Source organism: Podarcis tiliguerta (genome assembly GCF_965153285.1).
Source record: "Podarcis tiliguerta genome assembly, chromosome: 8".
Classification (NCBI taxonomy): Eukaryota; Metazoa; Chordata; class Lepidosauria; order Squamata; family Lacertidae; genus Podarcis; species Podarcis tiliguerta.
The window spans coordinates 85,019,022-85,042,477 of record NC_139541.1 but is presented as its reverse complement, the minus strand read 5'-3'; positions in this window follow the sequence as shown (position 1 = coordinate 85,042,477).

The window sequence follows — 23,456 nt, the reverse complement described above, 5'->3', positions numbered from 1 at the left end:
TAATTTTGCAGTATTTCTGTAAATATACTTTAATTTTTTTCCAATCTTCTTCCATCGACTCTTCTCCCTGGTCTCAGATTCTGCCAGTCATTTCTGCCATTTCCATGTAGTCCATCAGCTTCATCTGCCATTCTTCCCGGGTGGGTAGCTCTTGTGTCTTCCAATACTTTGCGATGAGTATTCTTGCTGCTGTTGTAGCATACATAAAAAAGGTTCTATCCTTCCTTGGCACCAATTGGCCGACCATGCCCAGGAGAAAGGCCTCTGGTTTCTTCAAGAAGGTATATTTGAATACCTTTTTCATTTCATTATATATCATTTCCCAGAAGGTCTTAATCCTTGGGCACGTCCACCAAAGGTGAAAGAAAGTACCTTCCGTCTCATTACATTTCCAGCATTTATTATCGGGCAAATGATAGATTTTTGCCAGCTTGACTGGTGTTATGTACCACCTGTAAATCATTTTCATTAAATTCTCCTTTAAGGCATTGCATGCCGTAAACTTCACACCTGTGGTCCATAACTGTTCCCAGTCAGCCATCATAATGTTGTGCCCAACATCTTTTGCCCATTTAATCATAGCAGATTTCACCGTTTCATCTTGACAGCCTTCCCTGGTTTCTTTGCACATATTGTCCTCTGCATATTATAAAATTGTACATATCATTGCCTTATCTTTCATGTATTCAACTAATAAATTTGTGGGTGTTTATTCAAAAAACCTGCCAAGGAGTCCAAATCATTTTGTTGTCTTTTTAGATAATTTGTAAAAAGTCCCCATTCTTAAAGTCATGATTGTCCTTGTCAGGGTAAGCAACCTTTTTTCAGCCGTCCACCGTCCCTCAGACCATTTGGTGAGCCGGACTATATTTTGAAGGGGGGGGGGGGGAATGAAGGAATTCCTATGCCCCGCAAAAAACCCAGAGATGCATTTTAAACAAAAGCACACATTCTACTCATGTAAAAACACACTGATTCCCAGACCGTCCGGGGGCCGGATTTAGAAGGCGATTGCGCTGCATCCGGCCCCCGGGCCTTAGGTTGCTTATCCCTGGTTTCCCGTAACTGCTATTCAGAAGCATTTCTGCCTGAGAGTGTGGCAGCAGATCACAGCCATTGTGACTAGTAGCCTTCGATAGCCCTCTCGTCTGCGAATGTGTCTAATCCTCTTTTAAAGCCATCCAGGTGGATGGCCATCGCTCCCTACTGTGGCAGGGAGTTCCGCAGTTTGCGCTGCATGAAGAACTCCTTTTTGAGATTTGTCCTCACTCTCCCAATCTTCAGCTTCAGTGGCTGCCCACGATTTCTAGTGTTATGAGAGGGAGAGCGGGGGAAAACCCCTTTATATACTTTCTCCATGCCAGGCGTAATTTTATAAATGTCTATCATTCTGCCTATTACGCTGCAGAGCAAGAGGACAGCAACCCAAAATCGACCCCACTTGATCAAATTCCAGCAGGTGTTCAAAGTTATACTTAAAGGGGGGGAAGGAAAAATCAAGAGAGGCATTCAAGGTGCATTCTGAGCAGAAGCTCTGTGTAAAAAGGAATCAGAATTCTGAAAGTCGAAGGGGTTCTGAGGGTCATCTAGCCCAACCCCCTGAAATGCAGGAGTGAATGAGACCATTGGCAGTGTGGTGTAGTGGTTAGATGGTGGGTCCTGGATGTTGTTTGACTACCACTCCTCTCATTCCTTTTTAAAAAAAATAAAATATTTATTAAGGGTTTGGAAATTACAGAAAAAAGAAAAAGAGAAAAAGGGAAACAATATAATTTTAACAAAACATACATTACAATTACAATAAAAAGAAAAGAAAAGAAAAAAAGACCACTACAACAATACAATAAAAAAAGGAAAAAAGAGAAAAATGAAAAAAAAAAAACCAATACATTAAACACACACATCCAATATTCCATATCTTTACCTTTCATTAACTTGGTTCATCGACCTCCTCACACCTCCCTTTTTTGTATTCTATTTCAATTAACCGTTTCAGCAAATTCTTTCCATCTTACTCAATTTTTGTTCTATAATTAAACTTAACAATCTAACCTTAAATTTTTCATTTTATTTCATTATTTAACTCTTCTCATTCCTAGCCAGCACACCCAGCGCTCAGGGAAGATGGGATTTGTAGTGCAAGGACATCTGGGAACCCATGCTTGAGAAAGGCTGGGTTAGAGCGTCGGACTCGGACTTGGGTTCGAATCCCCACTCAGCCATGAAGCCCACTGGGTGTAACCTCAGGGCCAGCCCTCACCTCTTAGCCTGTCTCACAGGGTTGTTGCGGAGATTGAAATGAGGAAGCGGAGGAGAACCACGTGCGTTGCTTTGAGCTCCTTGGAGGAGAAAGGCAGCAAATCCATGAAATAAAAAAATAGTTGTGATGGTTTTATGATACGTCAGGTTGTATGAAATGTCAGGAGATGGAAAGCAGCAGCAGTTTCCTTGCTTGGGGAATCCGTGGAGGTGCTGGCTGTCCTCTGTTGGAAACAGGAGACTGGGTTTGGTTAACCTTAGCAGTGAACCAGCAGGGATCTTACGCTTTTCAAACAACTGCAAAAAAAGACCATAATGGGGCAAACCAGCCAGCCCCAATCTGGTGGCCTCTGGATGTTTTGGACTAAACATTTGGAAGAACTTTTCATAGTAAGAGCTCTTTGACTCTCAACTAAAAAGTCCCAATACTGCAACCTTCTTTCCTAGGGGAATCACTTGATCCCCTTGATTGATTTGGTCAAAACTTTTCCGACTCTGCAATATCCTTTTGGAGGGGAGATGGCCTGAACTGTGCACCAAATGTGGCAGCACCATAAGTCTGGCGATCATTACTGCCTCCATAGTTTAATGATGCCAGAACAAACTGGCTGTAATATACTCAGAGTCGAGAGAGGATTTCATGCTCTTTATTCAGCTCATAGTGGTGAGGAGGAAATGGAAGTTCCCCCAGAATGTCTGCTTTATATACATTATTTACACAATGGGCCCCACGTGATTGGCTGATTCCGGGATTCTCCTGTAGGCCAATCAGGCTGCGGATTCACTTCCACCTGGAGCTGGATTGGGTGGCTCCTGTGGACCAATCAGACTGCTGCATTCTGAATCCTATTGTTCTAGGACCAGTCAGACTGCTGCATTCTGGGTCCTATTGTTCTAGGACCAATCAGACTGCTGCATTCTGGGTCCTATTGTTCTAGGACCAATCATACTGCTGCATTCTGGATCCTATTGTTCTAGGACCAATCAGACTGCTGCATTCTGAATCCTATTGTTCTAGGACCAGTCAGACTGCTGCATTCTGGGTCCTATTGTTCTAGGACCAATCAGACTGCTGCATGCTGAATCCTATTGTTCTAGGACCAATCAGACTGCTGCATTCTGAATCCTATTCTTCTAGGACCAATCAGACTGCTGCATTCTGAATCCTATTGTTCTAGGACCAGGCAGACTGCTTCATTCTGAATCCTATTGAGCTCAGTACATAAGACTGGCAGAACCAGAACACTTGCAAATATATGAATGAAACGAAGTGATTATTCCAGGAACTGCCCTTACTGCCCTTTGAAACCTGAGAAAGGATAAGTGTCTAAATTTTGAGACAGGAGGAAGAAGATTGGGGTGACGGTGGCAGGGATTTACTGTCCCCGCAACACTGATGAGTTCAACTCAACGCAGAGATTCCAGATGCCCCACTGTGAATGATCCAGAGTTAATTGCCCATTGCCCGTCTCCCCAACCCCCTCAAGGGCCCCTTGTCCAATCGCCTTCTTCCCTGCCTGCTCCCATTTGCATAGTCAAAAGGAGCTCATTAATATTACACAGCGGAGCGGCTTTCGGTTAATTATGGAACACGATTCCCAGCCTAACTTACACGCTATTAATCAGATGTCTTCTCAGCTAAGCCAGCACATGGCGGGTGTAATTAAGTGCTGGCTAATGAATTTTGGTAATTAAGCCGGTTGTCGGAGGGTGCTGTTTCAGAAAAGATGGAAGAAAAGATGGAGAGGAGGAGGAAAAAAGCAGTTTGTAAGAGGCCGGCGCTGAGATCTGAACGGGTGGATTGATGTACTGTGCTGCTATATAATAAAAATGGAATGTCCTACGTGCTGCGCAGGCCATAGAACTGAGTGACGCTGTCTATGTACAAAGAGCCAAGGATGTCCATTCTGAAGCGAGATCAAGGGATACACCAGTAGCCACCTTTGCCAACCTGGACCCATGCAGCCATTTGGGAGAGCTGAAGACTGGCTGCCCATCTCTGGGGGTTCAGGCAGGAGGGACCCCCCCATACTTGATGTGCAGATTAAACTTGTGACCTTTGCCAGCTCCCTCCATTGGGAAGGACCCAGAACCTGGACCATGCCAACAACTGCCAGGGAGGGAGTCAAACAAGTGGTCCTAAAAACCAGTGGCATAACATGGGTGTGGGGCAGTGGTCCCGGGTGCAAAATTATCAATGGGAGCAAAATTTCAAAAGAAAAAAATCCTAGCACTTCAAAGTTTGCTGCTGTCCTCTTCCGTGCTGCAATTTGTGCCTCCTTGGATTCAGAAAGCGCCCTTTTAAAGAGAAACAACCTCTTGCATGGACTCACAACAAACAAACAAGCAGGCTGAAAGTTTGCTTTTCCGCCTCTGGTTTTAGGGTTATTTACAGCTCCATTTCAGCCCCACATGGGATCGCCAAGCCCCGCTGAGAAGAACTTCCTTGACAAATTCCCGAAGAGGATGGGTGTGATGGCCTGGGATTTGGACTCGGAGGCTGAACCTGAGGAATCCCAGCCTGCACAGGAGTCCCCACCTCCAGAACCAGCTGGGGCCTGAGCATGAAGGGTCCTCACCTGTGCCAGATCCTCAGGAGCAGACACCAGCTGAATCCGCTCTGGCTCCTGAGGCGATGGAAGACCCATTGCCTGCAGGTGCTCCACTCTCAGCCCCGTCAGAGGAAGCTGAGGTTGCCTCTGGGTCCAGTAACCCTCCAGCCTCTCCTGAGCTGCAGAGGCTCAGGGCAGAGAGGCGGAGGGAACTAAGTTCTCACAGGAGGAGCGCTCGCCTCCAGGCCAGGAGAGGCGAGTCACCTGAGGATCAGGGCTGCCCTATGGAGCAGATAAAAGCCAGCCAGCCCAGTCCCAGGTTGCGGGAGCAGCATCGTTGGTTACCTGTTCCTGCCAGCACCCTGTCCTGCTTTCTGCCAGAGTTCCTGACCACGCCCAACTCCCTGCCTTGGACCCCGCTTCAGCCTCGGACCGGACACGGACCACGCCGCACGGTAACCCCCCTGGGACCAGCACAGTAGGTTGTGCTGACTGGCCACCGGAAGTCTTGCTGGGCATATTCCTCCTTCCTGTGCGCTGTTGGTGATTGAAGCAGAGGTGTGGATAAAATGGCCACGAGCCACGAATAGACTGCAGGGAAGGGAGCCAAGGCGGGTGCAGTCTTCTGCCGCCTTTCCTGTTGGCGCAAACATCCCAGGTGATCGTAAGTGCCCTGGGGCAATTGTGCAAGGGGGCAAGGGAGGAGAGTGGTGGTTGTATGCACAGAGCCGCCTCCATGTTGTGTTCTCTGCAGTGAAGCCTCCTGGCATCCGGATGTTAGGATATTTCCGTTCCACCTTAAAAGGGAGCAGGATGTTTATGTCACAGCCTGCACATTTCCTGTTTCACAGGATGTTTCTGTTGTGTCTTTGTTTTCGTTTTTCTCTCTCTGCCGGAACATTGAAGCAGGCAGTCATGTTTTTCTTTGTTCTGATCAACGCAGAAATAAACTTGTAAATAATGCTCTCCTGCGTGCATCTTTCGCTGTGCATTATCTGCTGATAGAGCGTGCATCGGCTCTGGAATGTGGCAAGCTATTTCTGGAGCTCGTGTCGCTAATTGCTGATACTGCGTGTCTACGGGAGATCGATGGACGTCCGGAGACGACGTGGAGGCATGATGGACTTTGTCTCCCTGGCAGTATCCCAACACCGTATGGATGGTCCACTTGACTTGCCCTGGGCACAGGCAACCCATGTTATGCCACTGCCACAAACACCTCCTCCTAATCCCAAAGTGTTGGTGCTGACCTTTAAAGCCCTTAACGGCCTTGGTACAACATACCTGAAGGAGCGTCTTCACCCCCGTTGTTGTGCCTTTGAAGATGACTTGGAAACTTCAACTAATCCAGAATGCGACAGCTAGACTGGTGACTGGGAGTGGCCGCCAAATAACACTGGTCCTGAAAGATGTACATTGGTTCCCAGTACGTTTCTGAGCACAATTCAAAGTGTTGGTGCTGACCTTGAAAGCCCTATACGGCCTTGGTCCAGTATACCTGAAGGAGTGTCTCCACCCCCATCATTCTGCCCAGACACTGGGGTCCAGCTCCAAGGGCGGTTCCCTTGCTGCAAGAAGCCAAGTTACAGGGAACCAGGCAGAGGGCCTTCTCGGTGGTGGTGCCCACCCTGAGGAACGCCCTCCCACCAGATGTCAAAGAGAACAACTACCAGACTTTTAGAAGACATCAGGACCAATCAGACTGCTGCATTCTGAATCCTATTGTTCTAGGACCAATCAGACTGCTGCATTCTGAATCCTATTGTAATAAATTATGATGATGATGATGATGATGTCCGACTCTGGGGTTACGGCGTTCATCTCGCTTTATTGGCCGAGGGAGCTGGCGTACAGCTTCCGGGTCATGTGGCCAGCAGGACTAGGCCACTTAGAGCAGCACATGGAAATGCCGTTTACCTTCCAGCTGGAGCAGTACCTATTTATCTACTTGCACTTTGATGTGCTTTAGAACTGCTAGGTTGGCAGGAGCAGGGACCGAGCAACGGGAGCTCACCCCGTCGTGGAGATTCGAACTGCTGACCTTCTGATCGGCAAGTCCTAGGCTCTGTGGTTCAACCCACAGTGCCACCCACATCCCATATGGGTTCTTGGGTACCCCATAAAGGAAAAGGAGCAGTATTTTCTTACAACAGCTGTCTGTGGACAAATACAGGCTCCCTTGGCCTGAAAGCGAGATGAGCGCCACAACCCCATAATTGCCTTTGACTGAGGGTTAAACCACAGAGCCCAGGACTTGCCAATAAGAAGGTCGGCGGTTTGAATCCCTGCGACGGGGTGAGCTGCCGTTGCTCGGTCCCTGCTCCTGCCAACCTAGGAGCTCGAAAGCACGTCAAAGTGCAAGTAGATAAATAGGTACCGCTCCGGTAGGAAGGTAAACGGCGTTTCCGTGCGCTGCTCTGGTTCGCTAGAAGCAGCTTAGTCATGCTGGCCACATGACCCAGAAGCTGTACGCCGGCTCCCTCGGCCAGTAAAGCGAGATGAGCGCCGCAACCCCAGAGTCGGTCATGAATGGACCTAATGGTCAGGGGTCCCTTTACATTTACCTTTACCTGTCCAGAGGTCCTTTACCTTTACCTTACCTCATCATCATTCCTCCAAGGGTTTTCCTTAAGAGAACCTCCCCACACCACCCTTAAATTTAAGAGAAGTGTCTTTGTTCTGCTGTGGGTTTCATTCATGTGGGGTGAGATTCGGTGACAATGCCCTGTGTGGTGGGGAGAGAGAGCTGTGGATGGGAGGCAGAAGATCTGAGAGGGAGACGGAGAGGTTTCGGCTCTGAATTCCGCAAACAGATGGTGGAGCCAGTGGTCCCAGGAGCGTCATCCTTCCCCGTTGTGGCGTGAGATCAACGGCCAGGAACTCCCGCCTTCTGCCTGAACTCCTCTGCACCTCCGACAGCTCGCCCAGCTGGAGGAAAATTAAAACTGGAGAGAGATGAGTGCAGCCGAGTCTGGACTGGTAACATAGAGCCTTTTTTAGCCACCACACAAAAAAATCTATTTTCTTTTTTTAAATGCTTTTCAGATTTATACATTTCACTAATTTTGCAATCACTTTAACATTTCAAACCTCGACTTCGTTACCCCTCTTTCCACAGTTCCTTAAGTTTATTTTAAATATCTTCTGCATCTCCAAATTAACTTAATTTGCTCGTTTATTCGTCTGCTTTAAATATATACTCATAAAAAGCTGCAGGTTGTTACAGTAATCCTGCCAATCTGCTCACAATTTATCTGTAAATATTCCAAAAACCATTTCCATTCCTTTATAAAAAGTTTGTTCTCTTGATTTCTTATTTTCCCAGTGAGCTTTTCCATTTCTGCATATTCCATGTGTATTTGTATCCATCCCTTCTTTGCCGGGACTTCTGTTTCTTTCCATTTTGGGGCGAGTAACATTCTTGCCTAGACAGCATCCTTAAAAAGCAGAGACATCACCTTGCCAACAAAGGTCCGTATAGTTCAAGCTCTGGTTTTCCCAGTAGTGATGTATGGAAGTGAGAGCTGGACCATAAAGAAGGCTGATCACCAAAGAATGGATGCTTCTGAATTCTGGTGCTGGAGGAGACTCTGGAGAGTCCCATGGACTGCAAGAAGATCAAACCTCTCCATTCTGAAGGAAATCAGCCCTGAGTGCTCACTGGAAGGACAGATCCTGAAGCTGAGGCTCCAAGACTTTGGCCACCTCATGAGAAGAGAAGACTCCCTGGAAAAGACCCTGATGTTGGGAAAGATGGAGGGCACAAGGAGAAGGGGACGACAGAGGACGAGATGGTGGGACAGTGTTCTCGAAGCTACCAGCATGAGTTTGACCAAACTGCGGGAAGCAATGGAAGACAGGAGTGCCTGGCGTGCTCTGGTCCAGGGGGTCACGAAGAGTCGGACACGACTGAACAACCAAACAACAACAAACATTCTTGCCGCAGTAGTAGCATTCATGAATAAGTTTCTATAGAGTTTAGGTAGTTCTGTCCATATAATACCCAAAAGAAAGGCTTCTGGGTGTGTGTGTTTTTTACAAACATTATTTCAAACATTCTTTTCAATTCAAAAAGATCTGTTTCAGTACACAAAGCCCTCCTGAAGCTGATTTCTACAACTCAGGAAGCCTTTATGTGGAAGGATGTGAAACCCACATGAGATCTAGCACCTGCATTTCACTGTGTGCTTGGAAATAGATTCCTGGAAATGTGGAATGGGAAAGTAAAGGTAAAGGTACCCCTGCCCGTTCGGGCCAGTCTTGCCAGACTCTAGGGTTGTGCGCTCATCTCACTCAAGAGGCCGGGGGCCAACGCTGTCCGCAGACACTTCCAGGTCACGTGCCCAGCGTGACAAGCTGCATCTGGCGAGCCAGCGCAGCACACCGAACGCCGTTTACCTTCCCGCCGGAGCGGTCCCTATTTATCTACTTGCACCCGGAGGTGCTTTCGAACTGCTAGGTTGGCAGGTGCTGGGACCGAACGACGGGAGCGCACCCCGCCATGGGGATTCGAACCGCCGACCCTGACGATCGGCAAGTCCTAGGCGCTGAGGTTTTACCCACAGCACCACCCGCGTCCCGTCGAATGGGAAGGGACCCCTAAAATTCATCTAGTTCTTCTTTTTTGGTGTTTGTTTACAAAGCTATTGTACTACCAACCTTACTGCATGCTTGTGAAACACAGACCACTTACAAACGCCATCTCCAACTCCTCAAAAGATTCCATCAATGGTGTCTCTGAAAAAATTTACACATCACTTGGGAAGACAGGCGAACCAATATCAGTGTACTGGAAGAAGCAAAGATCGCCAGTGTTGAAGCAAGGATTCTTCAACATCAACTTCGTTGGACTGGTCGTGTTGTGCGGATGCCTGATGATCGTCTTCCAAAGCAACTACTTTGTTCCGAACTTAATAAGGGAAAGCGTGACTTTTTACATGAGTAGAATGTGTCCTTTTATTTAAAGTGCATCTCTGGGTTATTTGTGGGTCACAGGAATCCGTTCATTATTTTTTTCCAAAATATAGTCCGGCCCCCCACATGGTCTGAGGGATGGTGGACCAGCCCAGGGCTGAAAAAGGTTGCTGACCCCTGCTGTGGACCTTTCAGCCCCCTCTAGCACTGCTTTCTGGGCGAGAAGCCAGCCCTTGTCTAGTCGTTTGCGGAAGGTCACTGGGGCTCCATTGCAGAGCCTGCTCAGGATTCGCACAGTGTCCCCGCTGCAGTATCTCAGCCAGAAGCTTGGAGGCCACCCTGGCGGCTTCTCACGTGCACTTCCTTGCCTCCTCTCCACCCGCCACCTGCCATCCCCGGCATATAAAGAGGTATGCTGGGTCAGAAGACAAGAGCTAAGTGGATTCAGCACATCTGCGCGATGTATTATGCAGGAGGAACATAAGACGGAGGTGGGCTCTTTCAAGATGCTGCAGGCAATGGTGGCGCAACCCAGGCTTGGTTTTGACACTAACGCAACTGCCACAGCCCACAGTTAAAAAATCCATGCTCCAAAACGCTCCTTGGAGTGTTTCTCTAAAACCGTTTCCTCGTTGTTGTTGTTTAGTCGTTTAGTCGTGTCCACCTCTTCGTGGCCCCCTGGACCAGAGCACCCCAGGCACTCCTGTCTTCCACTGCCTCCTGCAGTTTGGTCAAACTCATGTTTGTAGCTTCGAGAACACTGTCCCACCATCTCGTCCTCTGTCATCCCCTTCTCCTTGTGCCCTCCATCTTTCCCAGCATCAGGGTCTTTTCTAGGGAGTTGAGTCTTCTCCTGAGGTGGCCAAAGTCTTGGAGCCTCAGCTTCAGGATCTGTCCTTCCAGTGAGCACTCAGGGCTGGTTTCCTTCAGAATGGATAGGTTTGATCTTCTTGTAGTCCATGGGACTCTCAAGAGTCTACTCTAGCACCAGAATTCAGAAGCCTCCATTCTTCGGCGATCAGCCTTCTTTATGGTCCAGCTCTCACTTCCATGCATCACTGCTGGGAAAACCAGAGCTTGAACTATACGGACATTTGTTGGCAAGGTGATGTCTCTGCTTTTTAAGATGCTGTTAAGATGTTTCCTCCTTCCATCAGGCCAAAGGGTGATCAGCCTCTGGGGTTCTGCATGTGGCACAGTGGTTAGAGTGTGTTGGATGAGGACCTGGGAGACTGGAGTTTGAATCCCCGCTTGGCCACAAGAAACTCAATCGGTGAACTCGAGGACCCGTGGGGATCGGTGCCAGAGCTGGCTGCAGAGGGAGGTGGGAGAAATCAGCCGAGGAAACCCCAGGGCAGACTTTCTCTCTCTCTTTTTAAAAGTTTTTATTAACAATTTCAACATAACTAATGATCAAAACATATCATATTCATTATTTTCCCCCTTCGAACCTTCCCCCTTCAGCTCCTCTCTCTGATTTCTCAGCACATATTATTCTCTGCATGTTATGAAATTATACACATCCTTACATTATCTATCTAACATGTTATCAACCAATAAATTTGCGTATGTTTATCCCAACCCTGCCAAGGAGTTCAATTCATTTTGTTGTCTTTCAAATAATTTGTAAAAAGCTCCCATTCTTCCTTAAAGTCACAGTTGCCCTTGTCCCACAATTTGTATGTCAATTTAGCCAACTCTGTGTAACTCATCGATTTTTCTTGCCACAGTTCTTTCGTCGGGATTTCCTCATTCTTCCATCCTTGTGCTATCAAGACTCTTGCCGCTGTTGTAGCATACATAAATAAGTTCTTTGTTTTACTTGGCAGGTCTTGTCCTACAATCCCTAACAGAAATGCTCAGGGCAGCCTTTCTCAATCTGTGGTTCCCCAGATGTGGTTGAACTCCAACTCCCATCAGTCCTAGCTAGCAAGGCCAGAGCTCAGGGATGATGGGAGCTGTAGTCCAACAACATCTGGGGACCCACAGGTTGAGAACCGCTGCCACAGGGGAGGATGGTTCAGAGCCCAGGCAGTGGCAGGGGAACGAAGAGGAGTGGTCAGAGGTGTGGGATATGATGCATAAGTAGCAGTCAAGTATAACATTCCTAGTTTTCCTAGAGTGGACATGCAGGGGAATGTTTGGTCCAGTCAGTCAAAAACTTCCTGTTTCCTCCTGGCTGGGACACACATCCTTTTGTATGTGACTAGAGGTGGGCGTGAGGGACGCAGGTGGCGCTGTGGGTTAAACCACAGAGCCTAGGACTTGCCGATCAGAAGGTCAGCGGTTTGAGTCCCCCCAACGGGGTGAGCTCCCATTGCTTGGTCCCTGCTCCTGCCAACCTAGCAGTTCGAAAGCACGCCAAAGTGCAAGTAGATAAATAGGTACCGTTCCAGCAGGACCAGCTCCCTTCCACCCTGGCCTCGCAGAGGTATGAAGAGGGTAGAGCAGAGACAGATGAGGTGAAGAAGTCTCAGATTACTTAGGAAGGACCCAGAGGAGGCGGAGGGAAAATGGGGACCTTCATGTCTCGCAACTGCCTCATTGGGGCAAGACCTACTGGGAAGGGCTGCTGTGACCACTAGGCGTGAGCTGTTTTGTTTCTTTAAATAAAGAGTTGACTATACTGATGCAGAGGGACGCGGGTGGCGCTGTAGGTTAAACCACAGAGTTTAGGACTGGCCGATCAGAAGGTCGGCGGTTCAAATCACCGTGACAGGGTGAGCTCCCGTTGCTTGGTCCCTGCTCCTGCCAACCTGGCAATTCGAAAGCACGACAAAGTGCAAGTAGATAAATAGGTACCACCCCAGCGGGAAGGTAAACGGCGTTTCCGTGCGCTGCTCTGGTTCGCCAGAAGCGGCTTAGTCCTGCTGGCCACATGACCCGAAAGCTGTATACCGGCTCCCTTGGCCACTAAAGCGAGATGAGCGCTGCAACCCCAGACTGGACCTAATGGTCAGGGGTCCCTTTACCTTTACCTATTCCAGGGGTCAGCAAATTTTTTCAGCAGGGGGCCGGTCCACTGTCCCTCAGATCTTGTGGGGGGCTGGACTATATTTTGAAAAATATAAATACCCTGCAAGTCGGTTCCGCAGCTGCCTCTGGACCTGGAATAGGAACGCACTCTGCACGAGCTCAGGAGCATGTCTTGGTGCCTCCCGCTCGCTGGCATTGTTGATGAGCAGCAGCCGCTCCATCGGCCCATCCCTGCGGAGCTCCCAGGTGGCATGCACCATGCGCTGCGGCCCATTGTCCAAGGGCAGGTCAGTGGGCAGGCTGCACATGCCGAGTGCTGAGCAGGCGGCGCATAGCTCACCCTCCAGCTGCTCCAACAGGGCTGCCGAGCACGCCACCAGCAGCAGCGCCAAGCTGGGCAGCAGTAGGCACCCCAAGCTCTGGCTGAAGCCCCATGACAAGCCTGTCACAATGCCCATGGCGCGGCCCAGACATGCCGCCTGCCCACTGACCTCTCTCTCCATGGCCACACCGGGTTTACCTCGGCCTCGGGCTGCGAGGCTTTGGATTGGCTGCAGAAACTTCCTGCCACCAATCTGAAGCCGTGTCAGCATCAGCGCCTTCCTAGAGCCAAGCCGAAGCGGTGCCAGCGGTACCACCTGCCCAGGAGTCATGCCAGCGTCCCAGAGGTCAGTCCCCATGTGGCGAGGCATCCGCAGCATGCAGGGAGTGACCGAGTGTGAGGCAGGGTCCGCGGGCCGGATTTAGGAGCCTGGGGACCACATCCAGCCCCCAGGCCCTAGTTTGCCAACCCGTGTCCTATTCCATAATAGTTTACAGCTTACAATATTATATAAAAACATAATAAAACATTAAACATTAAGAAATTTCCCTCTGCAGGGCTGCCTTCAGATCTCTTCTTTTTTTTTTTTATAAAATATTTATTAGGGTTTAACAAATACAGAGAGAAGAAAAACGAACAATGAAAGGTTACAAAACTTCAAAAGTAGATAAAAAAGAAAAAAAGAAAATACAGTAAAAAAAAGAACAACAATTACATCAAAACACTAAAAAAGCAAAAAACAAGAACATTTAAAAAAGAAAAAAAAGGCACCAATATTTTCATATCCCTAATTTTCATTTGCTTATTTCCTTGACTTCCTCACACCTCCCTTTTTGTATTCTAGTACAATTAGTTGTTTCAGCAAGCCCTTTCCCTCTTTCTCAAATTTAGTTCCATAATTTATCTTAACGCAATTTAGCCTTAAATTTTACGCCTTAACCCATAATCAATCCATTCTTACTTAATTCTTAATAACATTTCTACTAAAGCCATATAACGTCTTTCTAGCATCCTTCTAACATTCATTAATGTTACAATATTTCTGTAAATATACTTTAAATTTTTTTCCAATCAGATCTCTTCTAAAGGCTGTAGAGTTACTTATCTCCTTGGCTCAGGGGCCACATGACTCCATACCCTCCAACATTTCTCCGATGAAACTAGGGATGTCCTAAGGCAGGGGTCTGCAACCTTTAAGACAAAAAGAGCCACTTGGACCTGTTTCCGAAGAAAAAAAAACCGGGAGCCGCAAAACCATTGCGACATTTAAAACAAATATAACATGTATTAAGCATACTGGTAAACCAGTCTTGTCAGTAGAGAATGCAAATGATTCTGTCCATGTATCATTAAACACTCTGTTTTCTTCAGAAATCTTTCTTTTCTTGCCTTTATCCATGGCTGGCCTACTGGGGGTCCAAAACAGGGAAGTCATTTTCCTCCTCGCAGTCATAGACCTGCATGCGCGCCGCTGCCCTCCGATCTGGCAGCGGGCGGGAAGGTGACGTCGGGACGGTGCGTGACTAACACATGCACCGCCCCCATGTGACGTCACAGCCAGTACAGCGCCCGCCACAGTGGGGAGTGTCGGGGCGCACAATGCGCCTCCTCCCCTCGCTAGTATCCGCCCCGGAGCCGCAGCAAAGGTGTAAAAGAGCCACATGCGGCTCCGGAGCCACGGGTTGCAGACCCCTGGCCTAAGGATAAGAAGGACATTCCGGGGCTCAAATCAGAAACCGCTTTTAATAAATCCAGAGCTGTCTCCGGAAAATAGGGACACTTGGAGGGTCTATCTTTGCCATGTCTACTTTAAAAAACCAGGCTGAAGCTGTCCTCTCCTGACTCTCCACTCACGGAGCACGGTTAACCTCTTGCCTCAAAATTATTATTTTTAATGCTAATTTGATTTAATTCTTGCTTGATTGTGCCTTATTATCATCTGAAACGCAGAACAGCTTTGAGAACCTCCCCCTCCCCGCTGTTTTAGAAGAAGAAGAAGTGATATACACCTTTAGGTAGCAATAAATAATAATTTTAATAATTAAACCATTCTGGGACGCCCAATCCCATATCCTGCAGGTACCCCGATATTAAAGGCTGGCGAGGCAGCCAGGCTGCCAGCGGCGATGATCAGTGAACACTGCAGGAAAGAAGAAAGGAAGGCAAAGGCCAGGCTCTCTGCCACATCCTCAGGGGAGGCATAACTCTGGTGGCCCCCGGCCTCTGAGCTGCTGGCGGAGAGCAAAACTCTCCTCAACACAAGCTCCGACTCTTGGCAACGGTTGCTCCCTTCGCCCCCCCACCTCCTCTACCTGCTGCCGACACCTCTCCCAGCTTAATTAAAAGCGGCTAAATTGAGAGCATTAACTACCTGGCACACAGACAGGTGAGAGGTTGGGTTTGTCCAGCCGGGCCCCAGGGATCTCTTATAACGCGTGGAGCTAAATTAAAACAAGGAAATGGGTGTGGGGGGAAAAACTCCTCTCAGAACTTGTTTTTTCTCATTAGACAGCTTGGAGAGGAACACGCAGTGCTAGCTTGCAGGAGGAGGAAGTGTGTGTTTGGGGTGGCAGACAGAAATGCAACAGGTGAGGCTTTCTCCCTCCCCAGCCCTGCCATCGCAGTGCCTGGATGCTGAGGGAAGCTTGCTTTGCTGCACCAAGAGCAATGCGGTCGCTTAAAGCACTGGTTCTGGTTCTTATTACGTATTTTGTCTTTTTTAACTTGTATTTTTGTGTTTTAACAATGAGTCCGTAAGTGACTGTGGAGGCCAATTCTGGATCCACATGTCCTTCCACAGTGGGGACTGAGGAGATTTCACCCCTCCCATATCTAAGAATCTCCTGAGCAGTCTGCTGATTCTGCAGAGAGGAGGAGGCGTGTTCTGATATCTACATATTCTGCTCCAGCACCAGTCAGTGAGTGAGTCGGTCAGTGAAAGAGAGAGTCGGTCAGTGAGAGAATCAGTCAGTGAGTCAGTCAGTGTGTCGAAAAGACTGAGTGTTATCTCTGTGTAGATAAGGTCGCTGCAGAAAGCAGCTGTAAGACTCAGTGCAGTCCAGCATGTCCATTTGTATATAGTTTGTATAGTACAGTAGCTGTTAGTGAATAAAAGAAGATATTCTTCAGCGCTGTCGTCCGAGTGATTTATGCTCTGCTGTACTCTGCTGTACAACGACTGTCTTCTTGTTGGAGTGATTTGCGGTGCTCACAGCTCTGAGTTGTGAGTCCACAGCACTTAGACCTGTTCCTGTGAGAAAGGTGGTCTTCTGGAAGTGCTACCCAGCTCGCCTAGCCCAGTCGGGGCTGAGTGGATGAGTCCAGTTGGTGACACTGGCTCAAGGGCGATGCTGACAGGGACATAGGTTTCCGGGTGGGAGTTGATCATGGTGTGGATTTGCCAAACGTGTCTTCCTCTTAGCATGTTTCTCCCTTGCGTCCTGAGTTCGAGTGTCTTCAAAGCCCAGGACACCTTTGGTCAAGGCTGTTCTCCAACTGGAGCGCTCAGAGGCCAGTGTTTCCCAATGGTTGGTGTTTATACTACAGTTTTTTAGATTTGCCCTGAGACAGACTTTAAACCTCTTTTGTTGACCACCAGCATTACGCTTTCCGTTTTCAATTTCGGAATAGAGTAGTCGCTTTGGAAGAAGATCATCAGGCATCCGCCCGACATGACCAGTCCAAGGAAGTTGATGTTGAAGAATCATTGCTTTGACCCTGGTGATCTTTGCTTCTTCTAGTACACTGGTATTAGTTCGCCTGTCTTCCCAAGTGATGTATAGAATTTTTCGGAGACATTGTTGATGGAATCTTTTGAGAAGCTGGAGATGGTGTTTGTAAGTGGTCCATGTTTATAAGTAGTCCATGGATAAATAAATATATCATAATAATAGTTACTGCTCTTAATGTTTTCAGCAATGTATTATTCAAAGACTTTTTAAATAGCCTTCTTTATCATTGCTTTGCACATTCTTTGCCAGAATTTGTCCACCAGGGCCAGGGCCTTTTCAGTGATGGCTCCGACCTGGTGGAATGCTCTGTCCCATGAGACTAGAGCCCTGCAGGATTTAACTTCCTTCCGCAGGGCCTGTAAGACAGAGCTATTCTGCCCAGCTTTCAATTTGAACTTAGCCTGATCTTTTATTCCCCTTCCTTCCCTCCCCCTCCCCTTTTTATGAAGATTCCCCGCTCTGGGATCCCACAGCTAATTCCCCCCTGGTCTCCTCGCTGGCCCAAATAGGACTAATTTAGTCAGCTAGCCCTGGGGATCATCTAATGTTCATTGGATGGATTTCCCCCCTAAATTGATTTTTGAATTCTGAATTTATTGTTATTCACATTTTATACTGTATTTTATGCTGTTTTTTATTGCATCCTGGCTTGGAACCATCGGTAGCCCTCTACTCCTCCATGATGTCGCCCAGTCCTTTCTTAAAGCAATGTAATGAATTTATTGTTATTCACGTTTTATACTGCATACGATTCCGCTTTTTGGAAGGAAGACTTCTTGCACCTAAAAGCCTCTTTGACTCTTGCTTTCATAGAATCATAGAATCATAGAATCATAGAATTGGAATAGACCACAAGGGCCATCGAGTCCAACCCCCTGCCAAGCAGGAAACACCATCAGAGCACTCCTGACATATGGTTGTCAAGCCTCTGCTTAAAGACCTCCAAAGAAGGAGACTCCACCACACTCCTTGGCAGCAAATTCCACTGTCGAACAGCTCTTACTGTCAGGAAGTTCTTCCTAATGTTTAGGTGGAATCTTCTTTCTTGTAGTTTGGATCCATTGCTCCGTGTCCGCTTCTCTGGAGCAGCAGAAAACAACCTTTCTCCCTCCTCTATGTGACATCCTTTTATATATTTGAACATGGCTATCATATCGCCCCTTAACCTCCTCTTCTCCAGGCTAAACATGCCCAGCTCCCTTAGCCATTCCTCATAAGGCATCGTTTCCAGGCCTTTGACCATTTTGGTTGCCCTCCTCTGTACACGTTCTAGTTTGTCAGTGTCCTTCTTGAACTGTGGTGCCCAGAACTGGACACAGTACTCCAGGTGAGGTCTGACCAGAGCAGAATACAGTGGCACTATAACTTCCCTTGATCTAGATGCTATACTCCTATTGATGCAGCCCAGAATTGCATTGGCTTTTTTAGCTGCCGCGTCACACTGTTGGCTCATGTTAAGTTTGTGGTCAACCAAGACTCCTAGATCCTTTTCACATGTACTGCTCTCAAGCCAGGTGTCACCCATCTTGTATTTGTGCAACCTTTCTAATCTGCGGTATACACTCGAGTTGAACTTCTGACATTGCGCTCTTGGGAAAACTCCCAAACGTTTTGGAGTCATCTCACCCTCCTGACTTGGCCTCGCAACTTCCTTTTTGGGCCAGCCTCCTCGTTTGGACGCGGTTTCCTCTTTTGAAATCGAACGCAACCGTGTTGGATTTCCTTGGCAATTCAAATGCATCCAGTGTGGTGTAGTGGTTAAGAGCGGTAGTCACGTAATCTGGGTAACCGGGTTCGCTTCCCTGCTCCTCCACCTGCAGCTGCTGGGTGACCTTGGGCCAGTCACACTTCTCTGAAGTCTCTCAGCCCCACTCACCTCACAGAGTGTTTGTTGTGGGGGAGGAAGGGAAAGGAGAATGTGAGCCGCTTTGAGACTCCTTAAAGGGAGTGAAAGGCGGGATATCAAATCCAAACTCCTCCTCCTCCTCCTCCTCCTCTTCTTCTTCTTCTTCTTCTTCTTCTTCTTCTTCTTCTTCTTCTTCTTCTTCCTTCTTGCAGTGACTCCAAATGCTGAGAATTGCCCCCTCCTTGAACACAGCCCCCTCTGCTTTCCACTCACACTGTTTCCCTTCGGCAACGAGACAATTGACCAGATGCACATCTTCTGAGAGTTATTGTATTATTTTCCGAGATGAACAGGACCATCAATAACAAGCTCTTTCTTCGCCTCCGGCCTGCCCGCCCTTTCTGGCCCTGGGAGGGCTTCCGAATACACGCCAAGCTCTTAGTGCTTTATCTCTCCATTCATAAACATCAGCGGCACCCTCTGTCTTTGCGTCACCGTTTTTGCTACAGCTCATGCATATGGATGTGCTCGGCGGAAGGCCTCTTATTCTCCTCCTCAACCTGCGCTGCTTCTGATTAGCCGGCGCAGGAAGGCAACCCGCAGGATTCCCCCTCGCAGCGTGTCTTACACAGAAATCTTGGCCAGAGCTGAAGAGACGGCTCTTCTGCTGCAGAGGAAGGGAGAGTTCGAGGGGGTTGCTTGAGTTGGAAATGGGGATGGGTGGATCTAAGAACATAGGGACAGAAGAAGACCTTGTTGGATCAGCAAGGGCCCATCTAGTCCAGCCTCCTCTTCTCCAAGGAAGATGAGAAGAGCTTGTTGGGTCAGCCTCCTCTTCTCCAAAGAAGATGAGAAGAGCTTCTTGGGTCAGCAAGGGCCCATCTAGTCCAGCCTCCTCTTCTCCAAGGAAGATGAGAAGAGCTTGTTGGGTCAGCAAGGGCCCATCTAGTCCAGCCTCCTCTTCTCCAAAGAAGATGAGAAGAGCTTGTTGGGTCAGCAAGGGCCCATCTAGTCCAGCCTCCTCTTCTCCAAAGAAGATGAGAAGAGCTTGTTGGGTCAGCAAGGGCTCATCTAGTCCAGCCTCCTCTTCTTCAAAGAAGATGAGAAGAGCTTGTTGGGTCAGCCTCTTCTTCTCCAAGGAAGATGAGAAGAGCTTGTTGGGTCAGCAAGGGCCCATCTAGTCCAGCCTCCTCTTCTCCAAGGAAGATGAGAAGAGCTTGTTGGGTCAGCAAGGGCCCATCTAGTCCAGCCTCTTGTTCTCCAAAGAAGATGAGAAGAGCTTGTTGGATCAGCAAGAGCCCATCTAGTCTAGCCTCCTCTTCTCCAAAGAAGGTGAGAAGAGCTTGTTGGGTCAGCAAGGACCCATCTAGTCCAGCCTCCTCTTCTCCAAGGAAGATGAGAAGAGCTTGTTGGGTCAGCATGGCCCATCTAGTCCAGCCTCCTCTTCTCCAAGGAAGATGAGAAGAGCTTGTTGGATCAGCAAGGGCCCATCTAGTCCAGCCTCCAGCACTGGCTCCCGATGGAGTATCAGGTCAGGTTTAAGGTGCTGGTTTTGACCTTTAAAGCCCTTTGTGGCTTAGGGCCCTCGTATTTACGGGACCACCTCTCCTGGTCTGCCCCGCAGAAAACCTTATGGTCCATGAATAACCATAGTTTAGTGGTCCTGGGCCCTAAGGAAGTCAGACTATCCTCCACCAGGGCCAGGGCCTTTTCAGTGATGGCTCCAACCTGGTGGAACGCTCTGTCCCATAAGACCAGGTTCCTGCAGGATTTAACCTCCTTCCGCAGGGCCTGTAAGACAGTGCTATTCTGCCCAGCTTTCAATTTGAACTTAGCTTGATCATTTATTTCCCTTCTCTTCCCTCCCTTTTTTATGAAGATTACCCACTCTGGGATCCCACACGAAGAGTCGGACATGACTAAATGACTAAACAACAACAACAAGACTACCTACCAGTGAATATTGATTGCAAAAAAATTGGAAATCAGAAGTACCAACATTGAAAGATTTGTGGGGCACAGGAATTCTTTCATTTCCCCCCCTCCAAAATATAGTCTGGCCCCCCACAAGGTCTGAGGGACAGTGGACCGGCCCCCTGCTGAAAAGGTTTGCTGACCCCTGTCCTATAAGATCAGACAAAGAGCTGCTGGATCAGGCAGGTCATGATTTTTAAAGCCATTCAGGATGGGGGCCATCACAGCCTCCTGTGGGAGCAAGCGCCAAAATTTAACCATATGCTACCGAAACTGAACGTTGGAAGATCCAGGACGGACTAAAGAATGTCCTTTTTCACTCAGTGCATAGTTAAACTGTGGAACTCCCTGCCACAAGAGGCAGCGACTACCTAGATGGCTTCAAAAGACAAATTCACGGAGCAGAGAGTTCCTGACGGCTGCTTGCCACCATGTCTCTGCTCTGCTTCCACTGTCGTGGGCAATAATGCTTCTGAATGCCCGTTGCTGGAAGCTGCAAGAGGGCAGAGTTGCTCCTGTGTTCGAATCCTGCTCACGGACAGAAAATAAGATGGTTTTATCAGGCTTAATTGCCAGATCTTGCACAGATACCATCTGCAAAGGACTCCGCACGTGCTTAGAGGTACACTGTAATTTCGTATGCTCGCAAGTCAATTATTATTGGCTCTTCTTGGCAAGAATATTGTTAGCCCAAAAATGGAAACAAGAAGAAATTCAGACGAAAATAATGGACTATGCAGAATTGGACAAAATGACAGGAAGGATTCGAAACCTGCGGGACCAGAGATTTACAGGAGGTTGGAAGAAGTATATGAACTATTCGAAAAGCAATTGTAACCAACAAATTGCGCTAGTAGGACTACAAGAAGTTTTGCAAGGAGGAATATATGAAGTGCTACAAAGTAGATAAAGAATGGAGATATTGGTTATGAGTTTTAAATGTAACAGGGAAAATAAGAAATGTATACTAAGAGATTGGAAAATTTTAAGACAGGACTAATGGAAGTCAAAAAAATGGAATAAGATGTAGAAACATGTTTAATCACTGTTGAAAATGGTATGTTAAAAAAAAACTAATAAAATTTTATATATATAAAAAAATTATTATTGGCTCTTCTTGTGTGCGTAACAGGGAGCTGCGCCACTGCTCTTCTTCTGAAATGAGCCCGAGCCGAGCTATTCCCACCGAAAGGAGAGAGAAATAGGCAGCTTCTCAAACATTTCCTGGCAAGCGGCTGACCTAGATTCCGGCGATATACTTGTTCGGCTCTTAACAGGCCTCTCCAGAGGAGGCGGAAGAATTGTTTTCAATATGATTCATTTATTTATTGCCATGTAGATGCCGTGCCGGCGCCAGGGGAGACCTGGGAGGGTCCAGCGGCCTTTGTTTAACCAGGAATCGGGCAGCACTGCCTTGCCTGGGCAATGCTGCCAGCCACTCGCAGGCTCCCCACCGGCCTGGCTGTGTTGTTGTTGTTGAGTGGTTTAGTCGTGTCCGACTCTTCGTGACCCCCTGGACCAGAGCACGCCAGGCACTCCTGTCTTCCACTGCCTCCCGCAGTTGGGTCAAACTCATGCTGGTAGCTTTGAGAACACTGTCCCACCATCTCGTCCTCTGTCGCGCCCTTCTCCTTGTGCCCTCCATCTTTCCCAACATCAGGGTCTTTTCCAGGGAGTCTTCTCTTCTCATGAGGTGGCCAAAGTCTTGGAGCCTCAGCTTCAGGATCTGTCCTTCCAGTGAGCACTCAGGGCTGATTTCCTTCAGAATGGAGAGGTTGGATCTTCTTGCAGTCCATGGGACTCTCAAGAGTCTCCTCCAGCACCAGAACTCAAAAGCATCCATTCTTCGGCGATCAGCCTTCTTTATGGTCCAGCTCTCACTTCCATACATCACTACTGGGAAAACCATGGCTTGAACTATACGGACCTTTGTTGGCAAGGTGATGTCTCTGCTTTTTAAGATGCTGTCTAGGTTTGTCATTGCTTTTCTCCCAAGAAGCAGGCGTCTTTTAATTTCATGGCTGCTGTCACCATCTGCAGTGATCATGGAGCCCAAGAAGTAAAATCTCTCACTGCTTCCGTTTCTTTCCCTTCTGTTTGCCAGGAGGTGATGGGACCAGTGGCCATGATCCTTACATGAGGACACATTGTACTCATGTAAAAACTCGCTGATTCCTGGACCGTTCACGGGCCGGATTTAGAAGGCGATTGACATCCGAGCCCCGGGCCTTAGTTTGCCTACCCATGTTATAGGATGCCCACAATTTCTGGGATCGCTGAAGAGCGTCAGGAGAGGCCACAATTGAAGGTAAAAGTAAAGGGACCCCAGACCATTAGGTCCAGTCATGACCGACTCTGGGGTTGCGGCGTTCATCTCGCTTTATTGGCCGAGGAAGCCAGCATACAGCTTCCGGGTCATGTGGCCAGCAGGACTAAGCCGCTTCTGGCGAACCAGAGCAGCACACGGAAACGCCGTTTACCTTCCTGCCGGAGTGGTATCTATTTATCTACTTGCACTTCGTGCTTTTGAACTGCTAGGTTGGCAGGAGCAGGGACCGAGCAACGGGAACTCACCCCGTCGCAGGGATTGACCTTCTGCCGACCTTCTGATCGGCAAGTCCTAGGCTCTGTGGTTTAACCCACAGCGCCACCCACAGGCCACATTTGGGCCAGGCCAAATGGGGAGCCAGCGTCCTACGCCAGCACCCTGTTCTCACCTAGGTGAAGCACCTGCCCCATTGGGGAGCCCACAAGCAAGACTGACACGCCATAGCTCCCTCATCACTGGTGCTCCCCAGCAACGTGCACTCAGAGGCTGAGTGCTTATGTCCCTGGAGCATCGATTCAGCCATCTCTGTTTAATAGATGCGGGCGGGTTTTCC